The 23,905-nt window shown below is 44.5% G+C and overlaps 1 long non-coding RNA gene across 2 annotated transcripts; it reads right to left on the minus strand.

Annotated features, from left to right (window-relative positions):
* Positions 1-789: 789 nt before the first annotated feature.
* On the minus strand, positions 790-18,200 carry LOC123380850. 2 transcript variants are annotated; one of them, XR_006587159.1, is made up of 3 exons: positions 14,373-18,200; positions 3,252-3,326; positions 790-2,533 (listed from the first exon to the last, which is right to left on the minus strand). It is a non-coding gene; the product is annotated as an uncharacterized LOC123380850 (long non-coding RNA). The 2 variants fall into 2 exon arrangements; XR_006587158.1 differs by lacking the exon at positions 14,373-18,200 and adding an exon at positions 9,085-9,521.
* Positions 18,201-23,905: the final 5,705 nt, after the last annotated feature.

Here is a 23,905-nt window from a genome sequence, read left to right on the forward strand (position 1 = left end):
CGTAGACTTCCACAAAGACTATACTACAGGGAAAGGGATGAGGAACATCATGCACTGACTTTAAAAGCTTCCATTCACATTTATTTGGCCAAAACATGTTATATGGCCATGCCTATGAAAGAAAGTAGAGAAGTGCAAGCTCACCATGCGCCCAGAAGAGAACCAAAATATGTGAGACTGGTCTTAATGACTAATGCAGTGTGTGTGATCACAGTGTTATTCTGTGTGTATTACCAGCTGGCTTTTCTGCTGGCAAAGTGGCCTTCTCATTTGTATGATGGAATTAAGTAAGTCAATAATTCATGGTATTTCACAGGTGTGCTGACACCCGAGTTCATTTGAAAACTGCTGGCGCACCCGTAGTGGGAATTCCAGTTAGGTGGGCAGGTATCATACCACATAGACAATGCTGTCCACCATAACTTAGGTCAGTTCTATTTCCAGACTTCGGTGTGCATGAAATATTATAAATCCGGGCACTAGTCTGGGTTTTGGGAACTCTCCGAGAGAAAAGAATGCAGCCAGATATTCTGGGTCCTGTTGGACTTACAGAACCATGGTACAACCACATGTGAGGGAGTGGGGGTGGGGGTGAACACCATAGTGTTATGTCATGAGCTGGCTTTAAATCTCAGAAATTCACCTTCCTTTCCTGTCAAGTGAAGAAGTTGAAAAAGAGAAATTTATTTTTATTTGTTTATTTATTTATTTATTTATTCATTCATGCATGCATGCATGCATGCATGCATTTTATTTTAGAGAGAGAGAATGAGCACCAGAGAGGGACAGGGCGGGGGCGGGGGCGGGGAGGGGGAGGCAGGAATCTTAAGCAGTCTCCACGCTCAATGCCAAGCTCAATGCAGATCTGGATCCCACCACCCTGGGATCATGACCTCCGCGGAAATCAAGAGTCGGATGCTCAACTGACTGAACCACCCAGGCGCCCCTAAAAAAGAACAGCTTTTAAGTACACAACCCTTTACAGAAATAGTATTCAGCATCCCAGTGTATAAAATAGATACGACGTGATGCTAAAATGGGGGGATGAAGGACCAAGCCTCACATCCCATTATACATCACAGGAAACAGCAGTCCTTGAAACATGTTCACATAGAATCTTGAGAACTCCAGGGAACATGACTTAAACGCTAGGATTCTGTATTTGTAAGATGCTTCCCTGTGATCCTGTTACTCTAGCTTTAAGGCCAGCACTTCCTGGTTCCAGGTCTAAAGTAACCACGTTCTTCGGGCTGCGCAGGGGGTAAGGGAGGTGGGCTTTGCTGGAGGCTGGGGGGTTGGGAGGTGGGGAGTGGGCAGCGGCAAGAATGTTGGCGACCAGAGTAATTATTCTAATCTGCAAGCGAGCTCTTCCCACCTCCGTGCGTGTGCGAGCACCTGGAAGCGTGAAGCGTGAAGACTATGCTCTCCCCGGTTATGTCCACCAGCGCCACTATCCCTTGCCTAACGCGGCCCACATCAAGATCTCTCCGCCAGCCAGAAGGCCTTGAAATAAAAGGAGACCCCCTCGAGCAGCCTCTCCATCGATGAGAATGTGGAACTGGGCCGCATGAATTTCAGCCCGAGCTTTGCGGACGCGAACGGGAGTGCGCAGGCGCGCGAGGCGGCTGTGGGCGCGGCCGTGTTCTTGAGGGGAGTCCCGCTTCTTGAGGAGAAGCGCTGCCTGTAGCGTCCCTCCTGCACACCTTTTAAGGGGAGAGCGTGCCCAAGCAGACTCAGAGGATGCTCGACGTGAAGGTCAGCCCGATTCAGGGCTTCCCAGCCCAGTGGGACTACGACAAGAACGACTGGAAGTAATAAGAACCATCTGCTTGTACATCTGAGCCTCCCTTGTTCTGCCACCTCCGTGCAGCTCAGTGTATTTACTGGAAACTGTTATGTCGCAGTACCGATGCTAACAAGTGAGCAGTTTGCATGGAATAAAAAAATAAACAACCAGCATTCACAGCCCTCCTTCCCTGGCACCGTGCTTGGCCCAGCCTGGACCTGGCCTCTCACCCCTCCATGCACCAAAAGGCCACCCTCGGCTACTCCCCATGCCTTGAAAACCGTTATTATTCCGATCCCAAAGCTGCGTGCCCGGGACTGCCAATAAGGCTGACGTCTTTTGCCTCTACTTGCAAGAGGGCAAGCCATGCCTGTGATTTAGAAATCTCACAGGCCAAAGCTCTTCTGTTTCTGTGCCCAGGCTCCGTTTCCTCTTCTCATCAAGTGCAGCTCTTCTGTCATCTAGGTGTCATGAGGTGTGGTGAGAGGCAGTGGAAGGAGGCTCTCATCCCGTCTGAGAATTCCTTGGTAATTCTCCAGGTAATTAATGAGGACTCTGGGAGACACTGGGAACGCCTTCGGAATATTAAAGAAAGTGGCTTGTATTCTGGCTCTCTTGCTGCTGCTGCTGCTTCCTCACAACAAAGGGACTTACTGTGCTGTTGTTGGGTGTGTCTGATCATCACTTGGCCACCACAGCCCCAGTCCTTCCTTTGACTTGTTGAATTGGTCTCCTGTCGGAGTGTTGCTGATGGGAAAAGGACATACCTTTACTTTAAGACTCATAACTATCAGGAGCTCCCTTTCCAGTCATTGACATTGAAATGCTGTACTACTTGTCAATAAGCCTGTCTTTATCTAGGTCATTTGCTTTGTCTTCATTTGAGTCATTCTCTAGCTACTTGCTACTCAGAGTGGTCTGGACCCTAGATATCACCTGGAAATTTGCTACAAATGCAGAAAATGGGCCCTATCCCAGACCAACTGGGCTCAAAATCTGCCTTTTCAACAAGATCCCCAGGTCATTGCTCTAGTCTACAAAACTGTAAAAGATTGAGTGACATTGTCAATGGTGATAGCCCAGCTGTCTCGGAGAAGGACATTTTCACAAAAAGCAGTCATCCAGGACTGGGGAGACCTGGCTTCCAGTCCTGACTTAGCCACTAACCCGCTCAGTGGCCTTTGCCAAGTGATTTAACCATTCTGGAATCTTGGATGAGCTGAACTCCTGACTCTCCAAGTGCCTGCTCTGAGGACAGAAAAGAGAAAGGTAAGCTCCCTTCTGTATGCTGATGACAAGGTTTTATTGCCAGGCACTCAATAGACAAGTGTCCCCAAGATCTAATTCCGAAAAGAAGAGCTTCAGAGCAGCTACCATAGTCATTTTGTTTTGTTAACTGTCCTTCAGCATTTAATTGTTTTGTCAAACACAAGGCTCTCTAGGGCAACTCACTCCATTCATTTACCTTTTTGTAACCTCTTTGCTCTTCGGTTCTCCCAGCTTCCAAAATACGTGTGATCACATCTGCCAGGCATAGACCCTAGGGAGAAAACTATGAATGAGTGTGAAGGCTGTTAATAACTATAGCATTGTGAAGAACAGTGAAAAGTTATTAACAACCTAAATGTCAGGCAACACGAACTGGTTAAATAATACACCAGTAATAATACATAATAAATGATGGCACCCGCAGAGTCGAATTCCACGGAAACAATGTTGAAAACATGTCTCGAAAGATATGGACCGTTGTTAGTGACTTCTCACTGATTAATAAAAATATACTGAAGACTATGGTATGGAGTGTGATTACATTCCAAGTTGAATAAAAGTGTATAAATATGCACACGAAAAAAGACTGAAAGCATGATGCTCGTTGCTTGTGAGTCCTGGTACACTCTGATTATGGGCAGTTTTATGTTCTTCGTCTTGCTTATCTGTCTTTTCCATAGTGCAAGAGCATTATAATTTTCTAAGGGAGAAAGTTTTTGTTTTGGTTTGGTTTTTGAAAGAAAGGCATAGCATTCCTAAGAAAATAGAAACACTATTTTTATCATCATTGTATTCATCAGTAGAGAAAGCTGCCTCTGGCTGGGGGAGAGCAGACTTTAAGAAATAGCTCTGCAGAGGGGGAGGGGAGCTATCGTTTGCCTTCAGAGACCGAGAGGAGAGGGGGGAGTAGAGAGGAAATCATAAATTCTTCCTGGAGGACAGAAATGGAAGCTCACAGCCCTGCAAACAAAAAGGCAGCAGAAGTAGATGGCATGCCTCCTGCAAGAGTGTCAAAGTGCTACTTGGAGGCCTGGCTGGGGGTGTGCAGACAGCATTTCTCCCGTCTCTGACCAAAAACAGTGAGGACAATTCACCTGCCACATGGTCCTTGTAAAACCCAAAGGAAGGTGATTTGTTTGAACCAAGTGGAGGCATTTGATTCTGACCTACCTCACTCCTTATTCATTGAAACGCTTGTTTTCTTCATTTAAAATCTCTCTAGAACAGAACTAGCAGTGATACAAAGCCTGTTGTCTTTTCTGTTGTAAATAATAGTGATGGTGGTGGTGATGGTGATGTCAGTTAGCGGTGATTCTGGTAGTGATAGTAGAGGAAGTAGCAGTAGCAATACTACGTGCCAGCTAGTTGCCTATATGGTTTTATTTAGATCTTCATAAAAAACCCTTTGAGACTGGGAGTATTTATGAAACCAAAGATTTTTGAGGAACCCAAGGCTCAAAGAAAGTAACTGCCCCAGAGTCGTATAGTACGAACTGGAAGCTGGATTCTGATAAGCTTTGTGAACTCCAAAAATCTTCCTTTCTCCTGGAACACACCAGAAAATTAAGATGCTACCGGTCCCAGTTATACGTATCAAAAGCCTGATGAAGATAAGCTAATCCAGCCCTCGTTTTACCCCTGTACGTGGCCTGAAGTTGGTTCTAAAATTGTCTACAAGAGTCAAATTACATTCAACAAACTCAAGATGCCTTTTTTTGAAATTCAGTTTTTTTCTTACATCAGTAGTTACGAGACTCTTAAAATATCTTCCTCCCCACTTTACTAAAGAACCACTTCACTTTCCAGTAGATATTACTCTTCCGTCTGGATAATGTGCCAGCCAACATTCCCTGATTTGGCTGTCACTAGTAGGAGACTTTCCCTGGTCTCTCCCCTGCTAGAAACCTGTTTGCTAATGAGCAGAATTCAAGATTGGTGCACTCTGACCCTACCCAAGAGTATTTAGTTAGAAAAAGATCAAAAGAAATTTTATTTCTCAGCTTTTATAGAGTGGTCAGATGTGTTATTTTTTCCTAGTGATGAAACTGAGTTGAAGGACATTATGCAGCAGAGACATTTCTGCAGTGGCCTAGGTATCATGAACCCATCTGCCTGTTCAGGGGACCCCCATCTCTGCTAAGCCAGAAATGTGGGGACTGTCTGGGTATCAGGAAACAGGTGTCTCCCAAAAGCACTGGTCATTCAATGAAAGTACACTACACAGAGGCCCTGAACTTAGAGAGATTAGAGAGAAGCAGGAAATAGCTCAGGAATGTTCTCAGCTGCAAGTAATGGTAAACCAGCGAGGAGTACCTTTTTAAAAGGTAGAATTATTTTTCTCTGTAACAAAAAGTCTGTGGGTAGCCGGTCCATAGTTGTTTTAGCAGCTCAACAATATCATCAAATTCTCTGCTTCTGGCTTTCTATCCCAAATCTTAAGCATGATGGCTTTTCAGTTTTGTCTATAACGTGTCTCAAGATGCCAGCCACAGCTCCAGATATTATTTCTATGTTTAAGGTGTAAAGAAAGGGTAGGGTGTTGCTAGTCATATCTGATGATTTCATTTGGAATGCAAAGGCTTTCCAAGAAGTTTCCCAACTGATTTTTACTTAGATTCCATTGGCCAAAATGGCTACATGAGCCAGCCCTCACTGTGAGAGAGGCTAGAAATAGAAGTATCTGGTGAGTGAAATGATAGTGAATGACTTTGACTAATCAGATTCAACCTCTGCAACTAGGCCATTACCATCCTAAACAAAACCAGGGTAACCAGAAGAGCTAAACAAAATCATGGTGTGTGGGGAAAAAGGAGGGATGGCAGATAGCTGACTAAAATTGTCATGAAGAATAAGATTCCAACTAGTATGAGGAGACTCTGTCACAGTTTAGTGTCTACTGCTGTGAACTCTTGGCCATCTGAGCTACACATCAAGCTGAAGACATACCTCGGGATTCCAGTCATGCCTCACTTAGGAGGGAACATAGAACCAGGGCCAGAGGCAGCAACAGCTGCTCGGGAACCAGTGGTGACAATGTTGTATGTTAGTGTTCTTTCGTGAGCAACTGTTGATATGTGTCCTGAGATTATAACCTGTCTGGTCACTTGGAATCTACAGGTCTCTGCTCCCTCTACCACTGCCAACTTCTTAGATACTTATAAACTTTTCCTTAGACTATGGATCTGTAAGAAGTGCCCCTTGCCTTAGGCTCTTGCTTCCTGCAAAGAAAGAAGAATACACCTAAGTGCCCATTAAACTGAGAATGGTTAAAGAAAGTACGGTATATCTTTACAATGAAATATGATTTGGCAGTTAGAGAGATTGATGTAATACTGTATGTGCTGATATGGAAAGATCTCTAAGGTGTTTATTAAACAATAAAAAGCAAATTGCAAGACAACAGAGTGTGATACCATGTACCTCTAGGATAAGCTTTGTGGTAGTTGTAAAATATGTCTATAAATTCTGTTACAACTGCTTTCAATTCCCCCCCCCCCCCCCGGAGTGTGGGCTTTTTGTAGTGATTCACTTCTAGAAAAGAATGAAGCAGAAGTAGTGGTATGCAATTTCAAAAAAAATGTCATAAAAATGCTATGGGCTTCCTCCTCCTTCTCTCTTAGATTGCCACTCCTGGGGGGAAAGTTAGTTGCCGATGTCGCAAGGACACTTAAGCAGACTGTGGCAGTACCCATGGGGCAAGAGATCAAGCCTCCTGCCAACAGCCATATGAGTGAGCCATCTTGGAATAAAGTTCTACACATCCAGTCAAGTCTTCACATGGTTGCAGCCCCTGCCAGCATCCACCCAGATCAGAGACCCTAAATTAGAACCACTCAGCTAAACTGCTCCTGAATTCCTGACCCGCAGATAATACATGTTTGCTGTTGTATGCCACGAATTGGCATACTCACTAAATTGTGAGTTGTTATACGATAGTGGACAACTAATATGACCTCCTTATGTACATATGTAATAAGACCCAAGCCCTTACACTGTGTTAGTCACTGTTTTGAAAGTACTTACATTTAATCTTTACAAAAACCCTATGAAGTAGAGTCCAATATTATCCTTATTGTACAGAGGAAGAAAGCAAGGCACAAAGAAGCAAATTAATTTGTCCCAAGGCCACAAAGCTATTTGAACCCAGATAATATTAGAATGATTACTTGTAACCTCTTACACTATATACTCTGTGTGTGTGTGTGTGTGTGTGTGTGTGTGTGTGTGTGTGTTGCAGGTGTTTTGGTGTGATGTGCTGTGTGCATGGAAGAAGTATGGGATTGGGGCTCCTGAGTGGCTCAGTCGACTGAGCTCTGACTCTTGGTTTTGGCTCAGGCCATGATCTCACCATTTGTGGGTTTGAGCCCCACCTCGGGCTCTGTGCTGGTGGCATGGAGCCTGCTTGGGATTCTCTCTCTCCCTGTCTTTCTGCCCCTCCCCACTCATGTTTTTTTTTTCTCTCTCTCTCTGTCTCAAAGAAATAAACACTTTTTTTAAAAGAAAGAAAAAGTATGGAAGATAAATATCAAACTGTTGATCTCAGTTACTTCTGGGGACAGAGGTTGAGTTGGTGAGAGATAAATGAAAAGGGAAATTTTCATTTTTTTCCTACCAATTTCTGTATTGTTTGAGGTTTTTTTTCATAAAACATGTATTAATGTACTATTTGTGTAAGTAAAATTACTAATTTGGCTAATAGATGTATACTATTCAAAGAAATGAAGTGTCAGGAAAAGAATGGGCACATCTGACCAAATGCAAGATATCAGCCGTGGATTTGCTTAGGAGTGAATCAGAATCAGTGAATCCTTTGGTGGATTTGCAGGGGTAGAGGGAGCACTCCCAGCCCCCTTCCCCTCCAGTTCCAGACTTCCTCCCTTTCCCACCATCCATGAGGCAGGTAGAAGATGTGTGCCCTCTCTGATGTGTCTTCCAAGACATGCCCAGGAGTCCTGCAACTTGCTCCACGGCTGCCCCCCATGCTTGACACATGGCGTCCTATCTGGAGACCACAAGTAGAACAGTTGGCCAGGACACAGGCAATCTATTTGCAGTCTGGGCCAAGGCCTGGTTCAGGAATAGACTCTGGGAGCAGAGTGATTCAGGAATAGACTCTGAGAGCAGGGTTTCTCCCTTGTGATTGGGAAGGATCATGTGGCTGGCGTGCTCCCTGACACTCCTTGTCACTGTGGGGAAGATATACTTAGTGTCTGGCCTGTGACAGAACTGTAACTAGAACCTCGCTGCCTTGGTAACTCCAGGGCACTGGTCACAACCTGATCCTGTCTATTTTTACAAGCTCACTTTGTGGAGTGGTGATAAGAGTTATCTTTCTGATGCAAGACAGGATCAGATGGGCCTGCCCTGGTGGCCTGTTGCAGTAGGCATGGGGTAATGCACGGCCTTGAGCTTCTGATATGTGAGAAGTCACACCACTGCCCACTATCCTCCCAGATGACTACAGTGTGGTAGGAGGTTCACCCAGCTTGTAGGAACAGGGCTATCACATGTGAATGCCAGACACCTTATTAATATGCCCGGATAGAAGGCTTTTGTCCTTACCCCTAAAGGAAAAGAAGCCAGGTCTCATAACAAACTTTTGCCCCCAGAGCCTCCATTTATCGAGCAACAACCATAGTGAACTCATTAATCAATCCCAGTAATTTTTCTCAACTGAGCCTTCAAAATTAGCCATGGAAGACCACCTCTAGAAGCCTCTACCGACCAATATTATCCCTCCCTGTGATGAAAACTAGGAGCCATCCTGGGCTGGAGGTACTGAGAAAAACAGTAGTGGAAACTTGAGTAGGAAAGAGGATGAAGTTGTACCCAGTTCGAAGGTGGTGTTAAGGTGAAAGAGCCTGGGTGTATCACCATGGTGAGGAAGAAGCAATGAGGGCTGAATATTGGGATTTAGACATTAATAAGAGTTGGTAGAGACTTAGGGTACAAGGCAGTATTAGGACTGCTTCTTTTATCATGTGACCCTGGGTAAATTCCTTCCCTACTCAGGTCCTCAAACTTCCTACCTGTAAAATGAGTGAGTTGGACAAGAAGCCTTTATCACCACTTCTAGCTCTGACATCCTGTAATACAAATAACACATCCTATAATCCTATAATAAATAATACTTATTATAGTATAGCATGGCATTTGGTGACTATTAACCACAGTACCCCTTAGTTTTCTCTTCAGGGTTGAGTGGAGGGGACTTCTAGTAACTTCCCAATATCCTTTCCCCTTTTTTCATTAGTAAAAGAATTACAGTTTTTAAACAAGCAATTTCACTTAGCTGAAAGACTTAATCTCCCACATTCCCAGCAAGTTAACTATGTTCTATCCAATGAGATATAAATTAAAGTGTTATGTGGAACTTTGGGGAATTCTCCTTAAAAAGGAAGAGGCTGGGGCACCTGGGTGGCTCAGTCCGACTTCAGCTTAGGTCATGATCTCATGGCTCATGAGTTACAGCCCTGCATCTGGCTCTGTACCAACAGCTTGGAGCCTACTTCGGATTCTATGTCTCCCTGTCTCTCTGCCCCTCCTGTGCTCACACTCTGTCTCTCAAAAATAAACAAACTTAAAAAAAAATAAAGTAAATATTTAAGAAAAGGAAGAGAATGATGTGATGGGTATAGTCTCTGCCTTAGAGTTGCTTAGACTGTTTTGGTAGAGAGAAATAAAACACTGGAAAAATTAACATATACACTACAAAAGCATACATGCCTTTGTCTTCAACCAGTTGACCAGCTGTTCCATTCAGTCTTCCAGGAGGAAGTAACTGGAAAAATTTTAACTTATCCATTCAACAACAAATATTGAGTTCCCATTATATTCCATATTCTGCTGAATTAATCATCTATAAAATTTGACCTCAGGGTGCTCTCAAACCCAAGAAAGACACAATATTGACCTAATATTTTAAAATCATATTTAACCAGGGACACCTGGGTAGCTCAGTTGGTTAATCATCCAACTTCGACTCAGGTCATGATCTTACAATTCATGGGTTTGAACCCCACATTGGGCTCTGTGCTGACAGCTCAGAGCCTGGAGCCTGCTTGAGATTCTGTGTCTCCCTCACTCTCTGCCCCTCCCCTGCCCATGCTCTGTCTGTCTCAAAAATAAATAAAATATTACCAAAAAAAAATTTTAATAAAAATAAACAAAATCATATTTAACATTAAAATACAGATTTTTTTCAGCTTTTATTGAATAATAGAAGAGTTGGCAACATGGAACTTATATTCCTACCTGACAACAATTTGCTGGAACTGAGTAACAATGCCTCCTTTCAAGGGGATTTTGTTCTCCATTTTATGACAATTGTTACCATTCATTTTCTTTTTTTTTTTTTAATTTTTTTTAACGTTTATTTATTTTTGAGACAGAGAGACAGAGCATGAATAGGGGAGGGTCAGGGAGAGGGAGACACAGAATCTGAAAGAGGCTCCAGGCTCTGAGCTGTCAGCACAGAGCCCGATGCGGGGCTCGAACTCATGGACCGTGAGATCATGACCTGAGCCGAAGTCGGCTGCTCAACCGACTGAGCCACCCAGGCGCCCCCTTTTTTTTTTTTAATTTTTTTTAATGTTTATTTATTTTTGAGACAGAGAGAGACAGAGCATGAATGGGGGAGGGTCAGAGAGAGGGGGAGACACAGAATCCGAAGCAGGCTCCAGGCTCTGAGCTGTCAGCACAGAGCCCGACGCGGGGCTCGAACTCAGGGACTATGAGATCATGACCTTAGCTGAAGTCGGACACTTAACCGACTGAGCCACCCAGGCGCCCCACCATTCATTTTCTTTACACCAAACTGTTTTATCCATTTCCATTATTTCCTCACTGGCCCTGTAGGGCATTGGGGGTTGTGACCCCTGCCCTAAAAGCTAAGATGCAAGGGGGGGGGGGTCATATGTTCCATTATCATCAGAAACAAACATTTTTAAAGCATTTATATATCAGAAGACTAAATTTGAAATATTGTAGGCCTAAAATCTACTTGAGCCTCTGTGTTGATATTTGGAAAGAGAGAGAAAAGAAGGAAGAAGAGATGAGGAAGAACAATGCAAAGAACAAAAAAATCCTGTTTCGTCCTTAAAAGGGATGAGAACAGCACTTCTTCCTGCTCTTTCTATTTGGCTGTCTTGGGTTTAGATGAAATAGTGGATCTCTAGCATCCATCTTTGACATAAGGAATGGTGGATCAGAGATGTGGAAGGATTTTGAGTCTCTGATGACTTCATGGAACAGCCACAAGTATTATGTGAGAGAATAACACCTTGGGAGTGGAAACCATTATTTTGTGTTTTCTGTCTCACGAATCCTACTGATTAAAAGGTTCAAGTCCAACTCTCAGGCCTGCCTATGAGAGCTTCCTGGGAGCCCCCAGTTTTCTGCAGGAGCTCAATCCACCTGCTACTCAGTTGACAATCTTGAACACTTCTTCACCCCCCCCCCCCATTACTTCCTGGTAACCACAAAGATCACTCCAGCCATTCCAAGAAGCCACCTAATCACAGCATTAGGAATCTGATCTTACCTGACCATGTGGATGCTTTGGGAGACAGATAACAGAAAACCCAACTCAACTATTTTAAACAATAAGGACATCTTGTTACCTCAGTTGACAAGGAGTCCAGAGGTAGAGGAGTTTCAGGGCTGCATAATCCATTGACTCAGTAGTGCCATCTTTGGCTTGGGCTTTTTACATCATTCCATTTTGCCATCTACAGTGTATTGGTATTTGTCCTCAACATGACTCTTGGCTGCAATTACTCCAAGCATCCTGTCCTTATCCAACAAACTCCAAAGCCACGGAGACTAAGATTGTAGCCTTCACTCTCATAGCTCTTTAAGATGAAGGAAAACTTTCCTAAAAGCTCCTAACAACAGGTTTCCCTTCATGTTTCTTTGGTTAGAGTTGTATCAATGTTCATTTCCAAACCAGTCACTGGCAGAGAGGGTAGAATTATTGTGATTGGTTCAAACGAATTAAGATTCATTCTCTGAGGACGGATAGGGGTATATAATGTCTTCCCTGACACCATGGCTGCCCAATACGAAACAAAACTGGAGTTTTGCTATGAAGGAACAAGGAGCAGGAAATGGATATGTTGGATATGCAATAAACAGTTCCATCAAACCATGTGACCTTGAGTCATTGATTTTCCCTCTCTGCGTCTCGGTTTCCTTATCTGCAAAATGAAAAGAATGACTAGAATATATCTAGGGCCTCCAAGTTATTTCCCAGTTGATTATGAGTACTGATTGCTAGTGGCAGAAGGTGCTCCTAAACTGACTGGCATGTAGGGGTCACAGCAGCATCAATAATAGCGTAAGGAGGTCTAGAAAGGACTCATTGGAGTGTTAAGGCTGTAGTGTCCTTAGCTGTAGCCTCCTCCCCTAGGGAGCCCCTTTATAATATAAAAGCCCTCCTTAGTCTCTCTCAAGCCATTGGCCTTTACAAAGAGATGTTGATGCCCATCATTACCCAGACCTCACCCAACCACCTAGTCATCCATTCATTTATTTGCCATTGAGGATCTACTACATTCTGAACTCTGTCTGATTTCCAGTCTGCCCTATTAGGGGATGAACAAGAATGGATTTAGGGGTAGGGAGTTGGGGACAGGTAAAAGAAGAGCTGTAAAATCCTGGTCCCAGTTTTTCCTCTTTCAGTCAGTTAAATTCTAGTTCACAGCTCACTTCTCCCGGGGAGCTTACCAGATTCCTCTAGCTTCCTGTTCAGTCTGTGGTCTGCCAGGAGAATGAGAAGTCACAAAACAAATTATGATGCATCTTCCTGAAGCATCAGATAATGTGGAGATTGGGGAAAAGGGTGAGTTAGGTAATGAAACTTGTCAGTGGTTTGAAACATTCTCTTAGACTGAATTATTAGAAAGCAAAGATGGTATGAATTTTTTAAAGAAATATTACTTTTGTTTTTTAAAGATGTTTTTTAATGTTTATTTTTGAGAGAGAGGGAGCGCACGCAAGCAAGGGAAGGGCAGAGAGAGAGTGGGACAGAGGATCTGAAACGGGCTCTATGCTGACTGCAGAGAGCCCTGTGTAGGGTTTGAACTCACAAACCGTGAGATCATGACCTGAGCCAAAGTCAGACGCTCAACTGACTGAACCACCCAAGCTCCCCAAAGAAATAAGATTTCTAGGAAATGTCAAGCTTCATGCTATGGCCCACAAATCACTTAGAGAATGACAGACACCGTCCTCTTTGGTTAGATGGGAACCTGGGGAAGAAATTCTGAGAACCCATTTATTCAAACGCCTTAACTGCTTGATAGCTTAGTGTCCTTAGGAAAACTATTTAACCTCTGGAAGTCTGTTTTCTCTTCAGTTAAAGGAATCCTGTTGTTAAATGGAGATGCTAAGTGTACTTCACTAGATAAGTATAATGGGCAGAAGTGATATTGCATGGAAATGCTTAGCATGGAACCCCAATAAATATTAGCTTTATATTAAGTAATAAGTGCTTACTAGTCAAAAAATAACAAACAGCTAATAGTGTTTAGCATCTACTGCATGCCAAGCACTGTGGTAGGTATCAGGAAGTAAAGGTACAGAAGGGAGTATTTTGTAATTAAGTACCTACTTTGTGCCAGGCGTTGGGCATAGTCTGAGCTGGGATCTTTTATATATTCTTTTTCATTTGATGAAAGATAACCATTGCAGTGCACGTCTCATAGATGCAAGGCAGTGTGCCAAGGGCACAGAATACCCCGTGCTTGGAACTTCACTGGATCATAGCTGTGACAGTAATTTGTACTGTCCCAAGTATCTTCTCTTAAAACCCACTCCCTTTAATTTATAACAATGCACCCTGTTAATTATTAGTACATATTTGGTATATGCAGTTATCAAAAGCAAAGAGCTAGGGACAATGTGGGTAACTGCCGGTCACCAAAACCCTACCAACTCTAATTTACTCTAGCCGTCAGTTCCAGCCTCCTGGATCACGATATCACTTTTGGAGCTTTACTTTATACCATGTTAGCATTCAGACCATGTACCACAGCTGGAATTCTGGCTGTGTTTATTTACCAGGCGAGCAACCTTGGGCAAGCCACTTGACCTCTCCGAATTTCATTTCTTCATTTGTAAAATAGAAATAAAAATAGTCCCTTTCTCATAGGATTGAGTGGTTGCTTCCTTATGTGTTAAGCAGGACAAAAATAGTTCCAACCTTATACAATTGAATGAGGTAATACACATAAGCCCTTAGCACATGGCCTGGGACATGGAACATGTAAAATAAGTGAGGTAGTGGCTGTTATAATAATTATTATTAGCTCCTTACCGCTCTGCATAACCTTTTACCAGAGATAGAACACTGGTTCATTATGCTCCTTGGTGTGAGTCATCTCCTGTCATCTCCCGTGGGACAAATATGAGAAAATCAGTGGGAGACCGGGAGACATGGAAGTAAGTGAGTCCTCAGCTAGAATAATCCATCTTTGGGGATGGTGTCAGAACTACCCCCTGACTGAGCAGGTATTATGCTGGACTCTTTACACGCCTCTTCAGACTTAATCTTCAAATTACTCAGTGAGGAGGATATTCATCCCACTACTCCACACGGACTCCTCCTGTGCCCCCTGATTCTTCCTTCAGAATCTGGAGGGGGAATTTCTCCTCTGACATCAATAACTATGACCCAGTTATGGTGTTTCCCTGGCTAGCTGACACCCAACAGGATGGCATCGTTTTATATGAACATTCCTTACCCACGTGTTAGCCCATTTTAATTTCTTTTCAGGGTATTTGTATGTGCATCTGTGTGTTTTCCGTTTTCAGCCCAAGGGAGCAAACTATCCTTTGGCTCATAAGGGCACACATCAGATATTTTTGGCTCTGTCACTCTTGAGAGACAAGAAAGAGTCCCAAACAGAAAGGCAGACCATTACCATATGTTCGTTCCAGAGACCCTTGAGAATTGAGGAAGAAGCTACTGGAGAAAAAGCAGGGGTGTCTTACACAAGCAAATTGAGCATCTTAACCCTTCTGGGCCTTGGTTTTCTCTTCTGCAAAATGAAGACGTTAGAGCCCATGATCTCAAGCTTGCTTCATTTACCCATTCAATAACTACTGGGCTCTTGCTATCTGCCAATCCCTGGGGATACCACAAGACCAAGCCAGACTCTGTCCTGCTCTCATGGACCTTCTATTCTAGTCACAAAGGCAATGAATAAATAACTTCAGACAGTGAAGAGTGCCATGAAAAAAATAATGAACAGTGATGAGAAAGACAGTGCCTTGGGTGGGGTAGAGGAGAGTCCCTTTCTTTGGGATAGTCAGACAAGGCCCCTGAGGAAGCCACACTTAGGCAAAGATCTGAATGAGAAGAACCAGCCATGGGGGAAGAGGGTGCTGAGAAGAGGGAATAGTCAACAAAAGTTGTAGAGTATTCGCTGAGGAGACACTCCGGGTGTATAACACAGGAGCCACGGAGCGGGCCCCGATGAGGAAATGCTGCTTTCACACAGGCTGCGATGGCATGTCTGCATACGGGCATGACCTGACGACTCCTCTGCAAACATTCACAAGTGCCTCCTGCATGTGAGGCTCAGCGCCTCCAAGTCGGAATCACTGCTCTGAGCCCAGGGGCTGGAGGCAACCGAGAATGCACACTGACCTTTCTGAGCAGTAGTGACAATGATAAATGACAGGGGATTTGGATGCTCGCCCTTGACTATAAGAGGAAACAGGCGGATTGTGGGCCAGGGTTCATGTTCCAAAGCTTAAGTTTCACCAGCTATGCAGTTTCTAGAGCTGCTTGCTCCCACAGAGCATGGCAGGCATTTGGACTTAAGGACCGCTCAGCTATCTGCCAAGATCTCAGAGCCAGGGATGAACAGGCAGCCTCACAGAGCGTGCAGCCTCTGCGTGGGGACGGACTGGCCCGGTGGGCACACGGCTGACTGCGGCAACAGAAGGGGCTGTGCTGGGAGAACACTTGGGCCCAGGCCCAGCAGTGCCCACAGGAGTTGGGAAACCTCTTCGGCCATTAATATGGGAACAAGGGAGCATCTGCTAGGGACCAGGCATGGAGAGGGCTCCTCACGTATGGGATCTCATTTAACCCGCAGCACAAGCCCTTGGGGGAAAGTGCTAACATTATCCCTAATAGATGAGGCTGCAAGAATTTTTGCAACCTGCCTGAGGTCACCCCATGGCAGAGGTGGGATTCTAACTTGAGTCAGGCTAATTTTAAATTGCCCGGTCCTTTCTGTTAGCAACTCATCAATTACATGGGGATAGTAATTATGTGTGTCCTACTCTCCTCGTGTACTTGTTGGGTGACTCAAAGGAGGTGAGAAGGTGCTTTGTAAACACAGATGAGCTATTCCTGGGTCTGCTGGTCCTAGAGTGGTTCCCAGCAGCACAGCTGTCTGCACAGCTTCCTGCCCACCCCGGGCCGCACACCTGTTGCCCACCGCCCACTCCTGTACAAAACACCTGCCTGCACCACTACCGCTACCCCTGAAAGGGCGGCCCTGCGGCCCCTGCAACAGCAACACATCCCTGCCCTTCCCCGGAGCAGCCCTGCCCCGGCCTTGCTGGGAAGTCTTGGCATTCGGCCAGCAGGATGGGGAGGGTGTGTGGAAAATCTGAGGAGATGTTTTTCTTTCTTGGGAAGAAAGCCAGACTGCAGTTCGCTGGAGCTGTATAAATTATGCACCCAGAGAAGATTTAGTTTAGGGAGAAAAAGGAAAAAAATCTCTTGCTGTTTGCTTAATGAGCTGGGTTGGCCGAGCCAGGGCCAAACCTCACCATAGTTGGCCTAACTTGCTGTGTTTGCAAAACAGGCCCGTGTTCCAGGAGATGGCCGAAGCCCACAGAACGGCCAGGATTTCTGCGCAGGCTTCTCCATGCCACCTTCCACCCCCTTGCTCCAGCCTGGGCCTGCAGCTCGGTTTCTTGGGCCTAGAGGCTGGGGGGCTCAGGGGAAAGGGTAGCCCACGGCAATCCTTCTCCGCGCACGCCTGTCTCACTCCCTACCCTTTCAACCCCATGAAGCCCAACTGACCAGAGGACACTGCCTCTAGGAAGCCTTCCCTGAGGCTGGGTCACGGCTCTTTCCTAAGTGCTCCCACAGCACCTAGTATTTATCACACAGGATTATTGGGCTGGCCGCCAGCCATTCTTCCACAGGTTTCTTGACAGCAAGAGATTTGGTCAGTTTTGCTCACTATGGCATCCCCAGTGTGGTATTTCAGTGAAGAAAGAAATGAAGACCACCTCTGCCTTCCTGTGTCCCACTCTGGTACTCTTTTCCCAGTTTGGCTCCAGGAATTCCTTCCAGTAGAAGATGGGCATCCTGGAGGTTATATTGTTGGGTTTGTGTTGTATTTTGCTCCTGTTTTTCTGGCCTTCTCTCCTGCTCTTCTCAGCCTCCCACTAAATGCCATCAACAATGAACTGCTTGTGGTGTCTCACCTTTCTGTTTCTGCTGCCATGCCTTTACTGACCCTGACCCCTCTCACCCGACCCCTTCACCCCTCACTCCCAGTCAGCCTTGGAGAGTGGGTTCTAACCTCTGTCCACCCAGGAAGTCTCCCATAACCCCACGCCCCATCCCAGGCAGTCTACCCTCCCCCGTTGGCTTGGGACCCCTTATCTTGGATGTAATAAAAACCCTGCCATGCTTATCACTGGGCTACCACAAGGCCCCCAGTGATTTGTTTATATAGCTGTCCCCCCCACCCCTGACTCCAGGCTGCTTGGGAGTAGAGAACCTGCTCTAATCATCTCTGTGTCTCTAAGACTTAGCACAGTGCCTGACGTGTAGCAGCTGTTCGATGCATGCTTGTTGAATTAATTAACTAACATGAAGGAGATAATAATAGCGTGCCATGTCATGGGGCAGAGTGTGATTAAGATCCCAGCAAATGCCACGAGCTCAGAAGAAGGAGTGATTGCTATGGGATGGAGAAGGGGGCGGGTACTGTAGAAAGAGAAATTGACATGAACTAAAGCACAAAAGGCAGGAAGGAGAATGGCCACAGGGTAACGGGAAAAGTGAGAAGTAGTTAGCGCTTTAAAAAACATAAATCAGGAGTGCCTGGGTGGCTCAGTCTGTTAAGCACCAGGCTTCAGCTCAGGTCACGATCTCACAGTTTGTGGGTTCAATCCCTGTGTTGTACTCTGTGCTGACAGCTCAGAGACTGAAGCCTAATTCAGATTCTGTGTCTCCCTTTCTCTCTGTCCCTTTCCCACTCGTACTCTCTCTCTCTCCCAAAAATAAGTAAACATTAAAAAAAAATTTTAAACAAATAAATAACGTAAATCAGATCATGGCCTACTCCCACATAAAATACCAGTAGCTTCTTCCTGTATTTAGGAAAAAATCCTAATGTCTTATCAAAAACTGTGAGGCCCCATGAATCTAATTTAGGCATCAAACATTGGAAAAGGGAAACTGAGTACCAGAATGACATTTTCAGGGATGCTATGATCACAGTGGGTTTTTTTTTTTTAATTTTTTTTTTAACGTTTATTTATTTTTGAGACAGAGAGAGACAGAGCATGAACGGGGGAGGGTCAGAGAGAGGGAGACACAGAATCTGAAACAGGCTCCAGGCTCTGAGCTGTCAGCACAGAGCCTGACGCGGGCCTCGAACTCACGGACCGCGAGATCATGACCTGAGCCGAAGTCGGCCGCTTAACCGACTGAGCCACCCAGGCGCCCCCACAGTGGGTTTTTTAAATGTTTATTTATTTATTTTGAGAGAGAGAGTGCTCAATCACGTGTGCATGTGCACACGTGGGGAGGGGGGTAGAGAGGGGGAGAGAGAGAATCTTAAGCAGGATCTGTGCTGTCAGCCCAGAGCCCAATGCGGGGCTCGAACCAATGAACTGTGAGATCATGACCTGAGCCAAAATCAAGAGTCAGACGCTCAACTGACCCAACACCCCTCATCACAGTGTTTTTATTTAAAACACTCTTTTGCTTAAGAAAAAGTTTTTTTTAAACAAATCATGTGTAATATTTTTACTACAAATGTATTTGACTTCAGTTTGAAATCCCTGATACAGTTTTCCAGAGTTTTTTCCCTATGTGAATCAAGTCCTACGAGCCTGCCTTTATATAACACCGTTGAGATTTTTGTTTTTTCCATCATGACCGATTTGAAAGCTGCCCTATTTAATACTGTAGGAACCTATTCTGGAATTGTTTATCTTTTAAATTGCTATGGGGCCTTATGTTAAATAAGGTTTTAGCCTTCAAACCCCGGTCTCCTGAGAACCAGGGAAAGAAGAATTATTTGTTTTTCCATCAGTAGCTGATGAGGCCCCTCTTCATGCCAGCACAGGGCCAGGAGTGACTGATCTGAGAGGGGGGAGAGCTGTGTACCAGTATCAGATGAGAGATTTAAGCCAGGCACTGCTCTGACCACCTTATGTCCTTTCTTTCTTCCTCTCCCAGTAATCCTAAGGGGTAGCTATTATTACCTTCATTTTATTAGTGAGAAAACTGTGGCTGAGACTCACCCAAGACTCACCCAAGTCTCACACCAAGTGAGTGTCCGTGTGGGACCCTGAGTCCCGATGTGTGCTTTACCTCAGTCTAAAGCAAAACAGGATTAGCTACACAGAGGAAGAGAAGAACTTGCTCCGACCATTCTCAGTAGGAGAAGCCGTCCCACAGGACACCTCGCCCATCCCTGCCCCCAGTGAATGAGGTAGTAGTAAGAGCTGACAGTGGTTAGCCATCTGTGTGTGCAGTGCACTTTGGCCTAACTCTGTTCCTCACACTAATAACCTTCAGCGAAGTCATGCAATCCATAGCAGCAGCTATGTAGTACATCTCCATTTTACAGTGGGGCTCACGAGATGCTCAAAGAGGCCAAAGAATTTGTGCTGGGTTACAGGCAGGGACAATATTCCAACTCTGTCTTTATTTTTTTAATGTTTATTTTTGAGAGAAAGATACAGAGTGCGAGCGGGGGAGGGGCAGAAAGAGGGAGACACAGATTCTGAAGCAGGCTCCAGGCTCTGAGCTGTCAGCACAGAGCCCGACGCGGGGCTTGAACTCACGAACTGCGAGATCATGACCTCAGCCAAAGTCGGACACTTAACCGACTGAGCCACCCAGGCGCCCCTCTAACTCTGTCTAGGTGCAAAATTTTTTTCCCACTCCTCCCAGCTTAGAAGAGGCAATAAGCATCAAACCGTGAGGTTTACTACTTGTGACTCCAGGAAGATCACTGAGAAAGAACCGTAGAAACTGCTCAGCAGCGAGCAGCTGAGGTAGGAACCTGTTGGATATATATGGAAGTTTTGGCCTCTAAAAAGACCAGTGAGAATGAGCCCAGGAGACTGGAACAGATAGAACTCCCGTTACATTACTGCAGAGCAGGGTCCTTCCAGTTACCGGTACCAGCCTGGAAATAGCCTGGTTCCAAACAGGGCCTGGGCCAAAGTCAGGTTACCCAGAGGCATAACTGATGACCAGACCCAATCTAGATTGAGTAAAAGGTATATAGTCAAGTTTAAGTATCAAAAAACAGCAAGAGCCACCAAAGAACAATCCAAGATGACAGCCTACAAAGAGTATCAATGGAAAGTTTAGAGAGACAGGAAAGCCAACTGACAGAGTGAGGATTGTTTAACCATCCAAGGCCTGGCACAGAGCAAGCAGGTATTTATAGCACAGTGGAGTCCCTTCACATCCTAAGCCAACTAAATGCACTTGGGAGAGTGGAGATGAAGGGAGAGAGAGAGAGAGAGAGAGAGAGAGAGAGAGAAGGAGAGAAAGGGAAAAAGAGAGCAGTCGACTACACCAGTCATCATAATCCATAAACACATACCCCTGAGTGAATACGAGGTAGGAGATCAGCTGTCCCACAGGAGAGGAGATCCCCTCAGGCCTCTCTTAGCAAGAGCATCAAATGACACTAAGGTGATTGTTGTGTTTAAAGGTAAGTATTTTTTTATACATTCTGACCTCTAGATGTACACTAACCAATTCATCTAGTGTTTACCCAAAGAATGAATTATATGTCCAAATACTACAGAATAAGAGCTCTGTGACAGACTAAGTGAAAATTCTACAAAGGGTTACATTCCCTGATGCAGAGTCATGGGGAATTTAGACCGGATAAGCTTTTAACCTTTTGTGCTGATGTTGGAATTATCCCCAGTTCAGTGAGACTTCGCTGTTGATGGACGTCTGATGTGGTGAGGCATCTTCTGAAGGCTCAGGGCCCAGAGCCTGACATCTGATATGACCTGATATTTGGCTCGTGAAAAGTGGTTTTGTTTTTAAAATAAATTTCCTTACCACTAGCAATTATAGTGTGGCAGGATAGCCTTACTGGGAAATGTACAATGGAGGCTCTTCAGGAAAGAAAGAAAGAAAGAAAAGCTTTTTTTCACTTTTGCTCCCCACTCTGCCCTCACCAGTATTCCTGAACCCCTGTACTCCAGGAGATCTGAGGTTCTCTTGCACCAAGGGAGAGTTTAGTGGCCTTTGTTTTTGAAAGCTTAGCTCTATTGGGATATAGAAAAAATTGATTCAAGATTCAAAGGCATGAAGACTTCCTGGAGAGAGAGAACTGTGGGCAGAGGGGTGAGGAGTATCTGAGAGGCAGGGACATGGACCCTGCTCCTAGGGAGTGTCCCGCAGAGGTCTGACCGTGGATGGGGGATGACTGCTAGATGCCTTCAGAAGCTGGACGCTAAGCACAGTGGCCTTGAGCTGTAGAGAGGGTCCCTATGGTCAAGACTGTGGTAATGGAAAGCTTAAAGTTTACAAGGGGGAGCAAGGCCAGAACAGATCAAAGCCTTCAAGAAGCAGTCTTGGGCAGACAGCAGAAGATCACAGCACCAGACACCAGCACAAGGCAGCAAAAGGAGCCAGGCAACAATGGAGCTGCCAGGAGTTATAGCCCAGTGTCTCCCATATTTTCCCAGAACCAGGAGTCTTATACAATCCAGTGGAATGGAGGAGCCCCAATGATGACTGATGTTGCATTTTTCCTCTACCTGAGTGAAGAGGGGGTGCTCAAGGTGTTTTCTTTTTATTTAGAAAAATGAATGAATGTATTGTTTTTTAAGCCCGAGTTCTACTCCATAATTTTTTCCTGAATATCACTATTACTGTAATAATAATAATAATACCTAACATTAGCAGAAGTTGTTTCCATTTACACTTTCACATGCAGAAGTTCTTGAGCTCCAGATATTATTATCCTTTGGGGTGTGGATTATAAAAAGGACTCACGGCCTTTGATTTCATCCTCAAAAGTAGGGACCTCTTTCATAACACTCTTCGGTGCTCTGCTGATGTTTGCCATTGTCCATTTCAACCTTTTAGAGAACTGAGTTTCTTTATTGTTTTAAATTTTTTTAGTGTTTTTATTTATTTTTGAGACAGAGAGAGACAGAGCATGAGCAGGGGAGGGGCAGAGAGAGAGGGAGACACAGAATCCGAAGCAGCTCCAGGCTCTGAGCTGTCAGCACAGAGCCCAACGTGGGGCTTAAACTCACAGACTGTGAGATCATGACCTGAGCTGAAGTCGGACACTTAACTGACTGAACCACCCAGGTGCCCCTTTATTTTATTTTATTTTATTTTATTTTATTTTATTTTATTTTATTTCATTTCATTTCATTTCATTTCATTTCATTTCATTTTTTTAAATTTACATCCAAATTAGTTAGCATATAGTGCAACAATGATTTCAGAAGTAGATTCCTTAGTGCCCCTTACCCAGTTAGCCCATCCCACCTCCCACAACCCCTCCAGTAACCCTCTGTTTGTTCTCCATATTTTAGAGTCTCTTATGTTTTGTCCCCTCCCTGTTTTTATATTATTTTTGTTACCCTTCCCTTATGTTCATCTGTTTTGTCTCTTAAAGTCCTCATATGAGCGAAGCCATACGATATTTGTCTTTCTCTGACTAATTTCACTTAGCAAAGTACCCTCCAGTTCCATCCATGTAGTTGCAAATGGCAAGATTTCATTCTTTTTGATTGCCGAGTAATACTTCATTGTATATAAATACCACATCTTCTTTATCCATTCATCCATCAATGGACATTTGGGCTCTTTCCATACTTTGGCTATCATTGATAGTGCTGCTATAAACATTGGGGGTGCGTGTGTCCCTTTGAAACAGCACACCTGTCTCCCTTGGATAGATACCTGGTAGTGCAACTGCTGGGTCATAGGGTAGTTCTATTTTTAATTTTTTGAGGAACCTCCATACTGTTTTCCAGAGTGGCTGCACCAGTTTGCATTCCCACCAACAATGCAGAAGAGATCCTCTTTCTCTGCATCCTCACCGTCTATTGTTGCCTGAGTTGTTAATGTTAGCCATTCTGACAGGTGTAAGGTGGTATCTCATTGTGGTTTTGATTTGTATTTCCCTGATGATGAGTGAGTGACACTGAGCATTTTTTCATGTGTCGGTTGGCCATCTGGATGTCTTCTTTGGAGAAGAAATCTATTCATGTCTTTTGCCCATTTCTTCACTGGATTATTTGTTTTTTAGGTGTTGAGTTTGATAAGTTCTTTATAGACTTTTGGATACTAACCCTTTATCTGACATGTCATTTGCAAATAATAGAGAACTGAGTTTCTTTAAATAACGTCATCTCTGAACAAGAGCCACTAGATGACCTCACATATGTGACCATGTGATGACCAACATACCAGGTGCTCAGTAAATGTCAAAATAGAAAATGAATAAGTGAATAAATTATTTGATTGATTTGATTGGCTAGATTTTCAAATCAATAGACTTTATTTCATAGGGCAGTTTTAGGTTTATAGAAAAATTGGATAGAAAGTACAGAGTTCCCATACATTCCATCTCCTCCCCC

The sequence above is a fragment of the Felis catus genome, chromosome D2 (assembly GCF_018350175.1).
Source record: "Felis catus isolate Fca126 chromosome D2, F.catus_Fca126_mat1.0, whole genome shotgun sequence".
NCBI classification, from domain to species: domain Eukaryota; kingdom Metazoa; phylum Chordata; class Mammalia; order Carnivora; family Felidae; genus Felis; species Felis catus.